Below are 10546 nucleotides of genomic sequence, written 5' to 3' on the forward strand. Positions count from 1 at the left end.
ACGGAAAAACATTGGGGGTAAGTGTTCCTTATCCTATATTGTTTATATTTCATGATTCCATACTCATTTATATCATGAATACATGAAAATTTGTGAGAAAATCAGATTTTTATAGAATCTTCCAAAAATAAAAATTTAAGATTTGAAGGTCCATTTGACATCGTAATTTAATAATTTTTATATGGTTGGACTCGTCTCGGAATGGGTGTTCGGATTTATTTTTCCGAGATTTGAGACGTGGGCCCAACTGTCAATTTTAAAAGTGAATTTCCAATTTTATCCGAAAAATTAGTAAATTCATATGGAATTAATTCCTATGATTCGTATTGAGTATATCGAATTATTTGTGAATAGATTTTACGCTTTTGGAGACAAATTCAAAAAGAAAGGTTGTGGTCGAGTAATTGATTGAAATTGCAAAGCGAGATAAGTGTCGTGGTTAACATTGACTTGAGGGAATAGAACCCTTAAATTATTTTTTATGTGAAATACATATGAACGGCATATAGGCAAGGTGACGAGTGTTTATACGTCGTCAAATTAATTGTTTGCATAATTATTTAAAAATCATAAATTGATTTAAGATACGAATTAATTGTTATAATAATTGTTTCTCTCATATTCTTTGTCAAATATTAATTCTGAAATTTCTGCAATAATTGTTACATGCTATTTGATTTATGTGTCATAATTGTTACTTGACATTTAGCATATTAAATATTAAACTGCCTATTTTCTCCACGATTTTCATAATTAATTGCTAATTGCCATTGTTTGTTCATAAATAAATTATAATTATTGTGTGCCTTGATGCTTAATAGTTTCTCATTGGACGTGGTATTTATTGGAGTAATTTTTATTACATTTATGAGTTGTTGAAATATATTGGGGGAACGGGTTGCACGCCGCAACGAAAATGGAAGTGTATATATATATATATATATATATATATATATATATATATATATATATATATATATATATATATATATGGGGAATCGGATTGCACGCCGCAACAGACTTATTTAAAAGTCTATATTGGGGGATCAAATTGCACGTCGCAATAAACTTATTTAAAAGGCTATATTGGAGGATCAGGTTGCACTCCGCAATGGAAATAAGTTGAGGAATTGTGATTGATGAGTTGATCCCAATTATTAATATTGTTTACTGGTCCTGCTAATATTCCCGTTATTATTATTGTTGCTATAACTATTATTGCGTACAAGATAATGTAAGTGAACCGCCTTAGCCTTGTCACTACTTCGTCGAGGTTAGGCTCGGCACTTACGAGTACATGGGGTCAGTTGTACTGATACTACACTCTGCACTTCTTGTGCAGATTTCAGAGTTGGTCCCAGCGGCATACCATAAACTTGCTCGGATTTCAGCTACCCAGAGGAGACTTGAGGTATAACTGCACAGCGTCTGCAGTTCTGAAGTCCCCGTCTATCTTATTTTAGCTGTGTATTTATTTTCAGACAGCTTTATTTTATTCAGACCTTTATTTGTATTATTCTAGAAGCTCGTGCACTTGTGACAATGTCACGACCCGATTTCTCCCTCCGTGAACCGTCGTGACGGCACCTAGTCTCTACGACTAGGTAATCCTATTTATTGCGGAAATGAAATAAAAACACAAAGATAAGAGCTAACAGATATAGTAAATAAGCAGAAATAGTGCCACTCAACATATACAATATTCACTTCTCCCAAAACCCGGAATACCGTAAGTCACAAGCTACTAAGAAGTCTTAACCGTTCAATACATTATTTCTACAGAAAGAAGGCAAAATAAACATAGGGGGATAGAAGGGGACTCCGAGGATCTGCGGACGCAGGCAGATGTACCTTGAAGTCTCCAATAAGTAGCTGCAACTACAACTAGTGATAAGGCTGGTAAGATGAACCTGGATCTGCACACGAAAAAATAAACATGTGCAGGAAAGGGCGTGAGTACACCACAACGGTACCCAGTAAGTGCCAAGCCTAACCTCGGTATCCAGTAAGTGCCAAGCCTAACCTCGGTCGAGTAGTGACGAGATCAGGTCAGGGCCCTAGTGGTATAAATATAATGAAATAAGACAGAATGAAATATCGCAATAACAATAAATACGAAAATCTAACAGGAATAGAATCAATGAGAGACAACAGCTCAGAACACGGTGATACCAACAGGGGATCTCCCGAGATACCGTCTCGTAGTCCCAAACGTAAATGTGCAGGAGGATCTCCCCAAATACCGTCTGGTAGTCCCAAAATAAATATGCTTGGGGATCTCCGGGAATACCGTTCCGTAGTCCCAAAATAAATATGCTGAGCAGGGAGATCTCCCGGAATACCGTTCCGTAGTCCCAAAGAAAATATGCAGTACAGGGGGATCTCCCAGAATACCGTTCCATAGTCCTAAAGTAAATATGCAGCGCAACCAATCGAAATAACAGTTACAACAAGAAATCCTACAACTTAGACTAAGTTCAAGTCAAGGATAGCAGTTAATTTCACTAAACATGTTGCACAGAGTTCAAATAGGCAGTTAAACAAGTAGGCATGCTATTCTAGTCTAAACAGGATAGTTACATATGCTAGTGTGTTTCAGATAAGAAGAAAACAAGTTATGACTTAGCGAAAAATGGAGTTTTACAACAAATAGACCGTGTACGTACTCGTCACCTCACGTACACGGCGCTCACATATCAAACAGTACCAAATCTTAAGGGGAGTTTCCCCCATGCAAGGTTAGGCAAGCCACTTACCTCGAACCAAGCTCAAATCAATCCGTCACAATGCTCTTTACACGAATATCTGACTTCGAATGGCTCAAATCTAGCCAAAACCAATTACATAACATAAATATAGCTACAAGAACTGATCTAGCTAACGAAATCAAAGCTAAGGCAAGAAATTAGAAAACAAAACGCCCAAAAAGCCTCCCTGGGCCCACGTCTCGAAATTGGATAAAGGTTACCAATTAAGAAGACCCATTTGCTCACGAGATCACTCGAACCAAAATTATCCAAATCTGATGTCTAAATCCCACTCAAAACTCAGAAATTCATTTGGGAAATGTTTCCCCCATTCTCCCAACTTTCTCACTTAAATTCCTTAATTAAATGGAGAAAACGACCATAGATTAATGAAATACAACCAAAAACAAGTTAGGAATCGTTACCCCAAAGATTTCTCTGAAAATCCCTCAAGAAATCGCCTTCTCCCGAGCTCAAAAATCAAATTTGTGAATATGAACCTCAACCCTCGATTCTGCACCTTTTCTGCTAGCGATCTGCGCACCTGTGGGCCATGGGTCGCACCAGCGACGCCGCATCTACGAAAAATCCCTCATAGGTGCGGAAATCACTTAAGAGGGCTGGGTACGCATCTACGGCAGTGAGGGCCGCACCTGCGCATGCGCGCCTGCGGAACACTATCCGCTTCTACGATCTTCCTCCGCGCCTGCGAATCCTTGGGCGCATCTGCGGGCATCGCAGATGTGGAAATTTCTCGCACCTGCGACCCCTGGTCAAGCCTCCAAATTCCGAATATGCACCTTTTTCTCCGCACGTGTGAACCCGCACCTGCGGTCTCCCCTCCGCAGATGCGAAACACCAGAACCAGCAAAAACTCAGCAACTTCCCTAAGTCCAAAATTCATCCGTTAAGCATTCGAAACACACCCGAGGCCCCCAGGACCTCAACCGAACATACTAACCAATCCTAAAATACCATACGAACTTAGTCGAGCCCTCAAGTCACATTAAACAACGCTAAAAATCATGAATCACCCTCCAATTCAAACTTAGAGAAGTTGAAACTTTAAAATTCTACAACCGATGTCGAAACCTATCAAACCACGTCCGATTGACCCCAAATTTTGCACACAAGTCATAATCAACACTACAGACCTACTCCAACTTCCGGAATCGGAATCCGACCCCGATATCAAAAATTCCACTACCATTCCAAAACTCCAAAAATTCGGCTTTCGTCATTTCAAGCCTAAATGAGCTACAGACCTCCAAAATACAATCCGGACACGCCCCTAAGCCCAAAATCACCCAACGGAGCTAACGGAATCGACGGAACTCCATTTCGGAGTCTTCTTCATACAGTTCCAACTATAGTGTCAATCCTAAGGTTTAACCCTTCATTTAGGGACTAAGTATCCCAAAACACTCCAAAAACCAAAACGAAACCTCCCGGCAAGTCACAATAGCAGAAAACGATATGGGAGAAGCAGTTAATAGGGGATCAAGGCTATAACTCTCAAGACGACTGGCCGGGTCGTCATATCCTCCCCCTCTTAAAATAATTGTTCGTCCTCAAACGAGTATAGAGACATACCTGAAGCGGTGAAAAGATGAGGATAATGGCTGCGCATATCCTGCTCGGTCTCCCAAGTTGCCTCCTCGACCGGCTGGCCCCGCCACTGAACCTTTACTGATGCAATGTTCTTTGACCTCAGCTTCTGAACCTGCCTGTCCAAAATAGCCACTGGCTCCTCAACGTAGGATAGATCCTTGTCCAACTGGACTGAGCTGAAATCCAATACATGAGACGAATTGCCGTGATACCTCCGGAGGGTCGAAACATGAAATACCGGATGAACTCCTGCTAGACTGGGAGGTAAGGCAAGCTCATAAGCAACCTCCCCAACTCGCCGCAACACCTCAAAGGGGCCAATAAACCTTGGGCTCAGCTTGCCCCTCTTTTCGAACCTCATAACGCCCTTCATAGGCGAAACTCGAAGCAGAACCCGCTCTCCAACCATGAATACAACATCGCGAACCTTTTGGTCCGCATAGCTCTTCTGTCTGGACTGAGCTGTGTGAAGTCTATCTTGAATCACCTTCACTTTCTCCATGGCACCCTGAACCAAGTCCGTACCCAATAATATGGCCTCGCCCGGCTCGAACCAATCCACTGGGGACCGTCACCGCCTACCATACAGAGCCTCATACAGTACCATCTCAATGCTGGACTGAAAACTGTTGATGTAGGCAAACTCCAAAAGTGGCAAGAACTGATCCCAAGTAACTCCAAACTCCATCTGAATAGTGCGCTCGGACTTCCCATCCGTCTGAGGGTGAAAAGCTATGCTCAACTCCACTCGAGTACCCAACTCCTGCTGTACGGCTCTCCAGAACCGCGATGTAAACTGCGTGCCCCGGTCAGAGATGATAGATACCGGCACGCCATGAAGTGTGACAATCTCACGAATGTAAATTCGAGCCAGCTGCTCAGAAGAATAGGTAGTCATCACAGGAATGAAATGAGCTGACTTGGTCAGCCTGTCCACAATCACCCAAACTGCATCAAACTTCCGCTGAGTCTCTGATACCAAATTGTCACGACCCAATTTCTCCCTCTGTGAACCATCGTGACGGAACCTAGTCTCTACGACTAGGTAAGCCTATTTATTGCGGAAATGAAATAAAAACACAAAGATAACAGCTAACAGATATAGTAAATAAGAAGAAACAGTGCCACTCGGCATATACAATATTCACTTTTCCCAAAAACCGGAATACCGTAAGTCACAGGCTAATAAGAAGTCTTAACCGTTCTATACATCACTTCTACAGAAAGAAGGAAAAATGAACATAGGGTGATAAAAAGGAACTCTGAGGATCTGCAGACGCGGGCAGATGTACCTTAAAGTCTCCAATAAGCAGCCGCAGCTGCAACTAGTGATAAGGCTAGTAAGATGAACCTGGATCTGTACACGAAAAAATAAACATGTGCAGGAAAGGGCGTGAGTACACCACAACGGTACCCAGTAAGTGCCAAGCATAACTTCTGTCAAGTAGTGACGAGATCAGGTCAGGGCCCTACTGGTATAAATATAATGAAATAAGACAGAATGAAATATCGCAATAACAATATATACGGAAATCTAACTGGAATAGAATTAATGAGAGACAACAGCTCAGAACACGGTGATAATAACACGAGATCTCCCGAGATACCGTCTCGTAGTCCCAAACATAAATGTGCAGAGGGATCTTCCGGAATACCATTTCGTAGTCCCAAAATAAATATGCTGGGGATCTCCCGGAATACCGTTTCGTAGTCCCAAAATAAATATGCTGAGCAGGGGGATCTCCCAGAATACTGTTCCGTAGTCCCAAAGTAAATATGCAGTACAGAGGGATCTCCCAGAATACCGTTCCATAGTCCCAAAGTAAATATGCAGCGCAACTAATCGAAATAACAGTTACAGCAAGAAATCCTACAACTTAGACTAAGTTCAAGTCAAGGATAGCAGGTAATTTTACTAAACATGCTGCATAGAGTTCAAATAGGCAGTTATACAAGTAGGCATGTTATTCTAGTCTAAACAGGATAGGTATATATGCTAGTGTGTTTCAGATAAGGAGAAAACAAGTTATGACTTAGCGAAAAATGAAGTTTTACAACAAATAGCCCGTGTACGTACTCGTCAACTCACGTACACGGCGCTCACATATCAAACAGTATCAAATCTTAAGAGGAGTTTCCCCCACGCAAGGTTAGGCAAGCCACTTACCTCGAACCAAGCTCAAATTAATCTGTCACAATATTGTTTCCACTAATCTAGCTAACGAAATCAAAGTTAAGGCGAGAAATTAGAGGAAACAAACGCCCAAAAAGCCTCCCTGGACCCACGTCTCGGAATCGGGTAAAAGTTACCAATTAAGAACCCCCATTCGCTCACGAGATCACTCGTACCAAAATTATCCAAATCCGATGTTTAAATCCTACTCAAAACTCAGAAATTCGTTTGGGAATATTTCCCCCATTCTCCCAACTTTCTCACTCAAATTCCTTAATTAAATGGAGAAAACGAACATAGATTAATGAAATACAATCAAAAATAAGTTTGGAATTGTTACCCCAAAGCTTTCTCTGAAAATCCCTTAAGAAATCGCCTTCTCCCGAGCTCAAAAATCAAATTTGTGAATATGAACCTCAACCCTCGATTCTGCCCCTTTTCTGCCCAGCGATCTTCGCACATACGGGCCATGGGTCGCACCTGCGACGCCGCATCTGCGAAAAATCCCTCGCAGGTGCAGAAATCACTTAAGAGGGTTGGGTCCGCATCTGCGGCAGTGGGGGTCGTACCTGCACATGCGCGTCTGCGGAACACTATCCGCTTTTGCGATCTTCCTCCGCGCCTGCGAATCTTTGGGCGTATCTGCGGGCATTGCAGATGCGGAAATTCCTCGCACCTGTGACCCCTGGTCAAGCCTCTGAATTCCGCATCTACACCTGTTCCTCCGCACGTACGAGCCCGCACCTGCGGTCTCCCCTCCGCAGGTGCGAAACACTAGAACCAGCAAAAACTCAGCAACTTTCCTAAGTCAAAAATTCATCCGTTAAGCATCCGAAATACACCCGAGACCTCGGGGACCTCAACCAATCATACTAACCAATCCTGCCCTCAAGTCACATTAAACAACGCTAAAAATCATGAATCACCCTCCAATTCAAACATAGAGAACTTAAAACTTTAAAATTCTACAACCGATGCCGAAACCTATCAAACCACGTCCGATTGACCCCAAATTTTGCACACAAGTCATAATCAATAATACAGACCTACTCCAACTTCCGGAATCGAAATCCGTCCTCGATATCAAAATTTTCACTACCGGTCCAAAACTCCAAAAATTCGGCTTTCGCCATTTCAAGCCTAAATGAGCTGTAGACCTCCAAAACACAATCCGGATACGCTCATAAGCCCAAAATCACCAACAGAGCTAACGGAATCGACGGAACTCCATTCCAGAGTCGTCTTCATACAGGTCCGGCTACGGTTCCAATCCTAAGGCTTAACCCTCCATTTAGGGACTAAGTGTCCCAAAACACTCCAAAAACCAAAACGAAACCTCTCGTCAAGTCACAATAGCAGAAAAAGATATGGGAGAAGCAGTTAATAGGGGATCGGGGCCATAACTCTCAAGACGATCGGCCGGGTTATCACAGACACTAATTCTGGGATGGTATTTAGACAGCGCTATTTTTATGGTTTATTCACTACATTTCAGACTTTACTTCTACATTTGTTTCTTTGTTATTAATCAATTTAAAATTATTTAAAAAAGAATAATATTATTCTAACGTTGTCTTGTCTAACAAGTGAAATGTTAGGCGTCATCACGGTCACGAAGGTGAGAATTTCGGGTTTCAATAACCTTCAAGTTTGTTAGAATATTTTGTCAAATATCTTATCTAAAAGTGTGATCTGTTGAATACCAAACCTATGTTGGAAAATGTGCATATTTAACATGTTTTGAGAATCAATCACAACGTTAAAACGCATGAGGTTTTTAGCCAAACATAGGTGGCTAAAGGAGAAGGCTAGTAAAGTCTTTAATGTAAGCCTACAAAATTTAAGGCCGTAAATTTTTTTTAATAGTGAATTTTATGTTTTTATTTTTCCTGAGATAATATTGAAGTTTGTAGAATGAAAAAAAAAAGTACATAATTTTTATTTTTTACAAAAGAAGAAAGATGCCTACTTTTTAATAGTAGAATTTTTTAAAACTTTAAATTAAAATACTCAAATCTTCATATTAGTAAATAAAAATTTTTACAATAAGATCCAAGGTAATATATTACAAATATATGGCTAATTAACATCTTACTAACTTGAATTTAATAAAATATATAAAAAAGATAAACAAAACTATTTTTGCATTTGTGCATATATATAAATTTTATTAAAAATATTTAAGGCCTTAATTAAAATATTGCTTTAGGCCATCATTTTTTATTGAGTCGCTTTGTACCCAAATATAAGCAATCAACATCTGCCACCTCACCCAACACCCTCTACTATTCAGACGCACTTACCCTCACATTTTCACACCACCAACCACACCCCGACCCTAGAAATCAACTTGTTTTTGATCCGTCAACTAGCAGTGAATATCGATCAAGTACTCAATACTTAAAATATAAGTTTTTCACGCGTTCCAAGTGTGACATACGCAGGTTTCACAATTGTCCATCCTTAATAATTTGGATTGGTTTGGTTTGTGAACGAGTGAAGAACACCATTGTTGAATTATGTTGAGTATGAAAAAAATAATTGTGAAGAAAACAAAGTGATTCTATTGATTTTTGAAGTTTTAGGTCAAATCTAACCACTAAATATTATTGGGATTGGTATAGTAAGGTTGTTTACCAAAATTGGAGTTGATTTGGATTAATTTTGAATCAAAAGCTATGGCAACAAGCGTGTCTATGAAATTTATGCACAACAAGCTATGCCAATTAGATTTTATGGCCAATTCTGGCAATTTATTAGAATTCTAACAGATCCGTTAAGATTTTTGTCAAGGTAAATTGTGCCCATTAATTTAAAATTTGTCAAGATTTGTGGTCAAATTTAAATTTGGTTTGTGCCAAAAAAAAGTATTGCTAGTCAATTTGAAAATCTGTCGAGATCACCAAAATTTCTCTACCTATGTAGGCCTTGAATCTATTCGTATAAAACTTTTCTTAATGAAATCAAAATTTAAATGTGTCACTAAAATAATTCTAGAGTCTGGAACCAAAGTGTGGCATTTTTGGACTCAATGCACAAAAATAGGTGAAAAATAATTTGTGACCATTTTATGTATTGCGCGTGGATGGCATGCACTATACCTTAACGACACGTTTGTCCGCTAAGGTATAGCGCATCACATCCATGCGCTATACTTCTTAATTAACTGACCCACAATAATTGATGGGTATAGCGCATAGCTTTAATGCGCTATATATACCGCGTTAATTAATGCGCTATACCCTCCAATTATTGTACCCTCCACACAACTTGTTTGCTTATTTAAGGAGCTTCATTCTTTCTTCAAAAATTCAGTCTTCTGTATCCTTTTTATTTTTATTTATTCATTCCGAAATATTTGTTTACTTAACTTTTTCTGCATTTTGCCATAATGTCTGAAGAGCGAAAAATTAGGGCTGCATTATATTGGGGGTGAAGTTATCGTGGAGAATAACTCAGTACACTATAGTTGTTCTCCACAGTGTATTGTTAAGTTGCCACTTACATTGGAGTACGATAGATTGGTATCGTTGATATGTAAAAGAATGAATGTGAAGAAATATTCGGTTAATATTAAAGTAACCGGAAGATATCCATATTCTCTTACTCCGCAAGGGATTACTTGTTAGCTGAGTTTAACATCGAAAACAATAAAACTCTGAAAGATTTTTTGAGGACTCCGGATGAATAGCGGAAACTTCTTGTGATAAAAATGCTGGAAATATACGTCAAGTCTGAAGACGTTCGCAATACTGAGGTTCCGAAAAATAGGGATAATCCTCAATCATCGGGTGGTAGTTTTGGAGCAGTTTTATCTGAACAGGTTCCGTTTGAAAGAGTTTGGCCAGATCTAAACTTATCTCCCGGGAGAATGAGGAGCGAGGACATAATTTCTCTCAAGTTTACATAATTCATACACCGAGTGATAAATTTCAATTTTTCTTTGTCTTAGTATGTTGTTTTATGTATCATATTTGTACTAACACTCATATATTCCAAGGATACCGGCCAGATA

This window comes from Nicotiana tomentosiformis, chromosome 2, assembly GCF_000390325.3.
Source record: "Nicotiana tomentosiformis chromosome 2, ASM39032v3, whole genome shotgun sequence".
NCBI classification, from domain to species: Eukaryota; Viridiplantae; Streptophyta; class Magnoliopsida; order Solanales; family Solanaceae; genus Nicotiana; species Nicotiana tomentosiformis.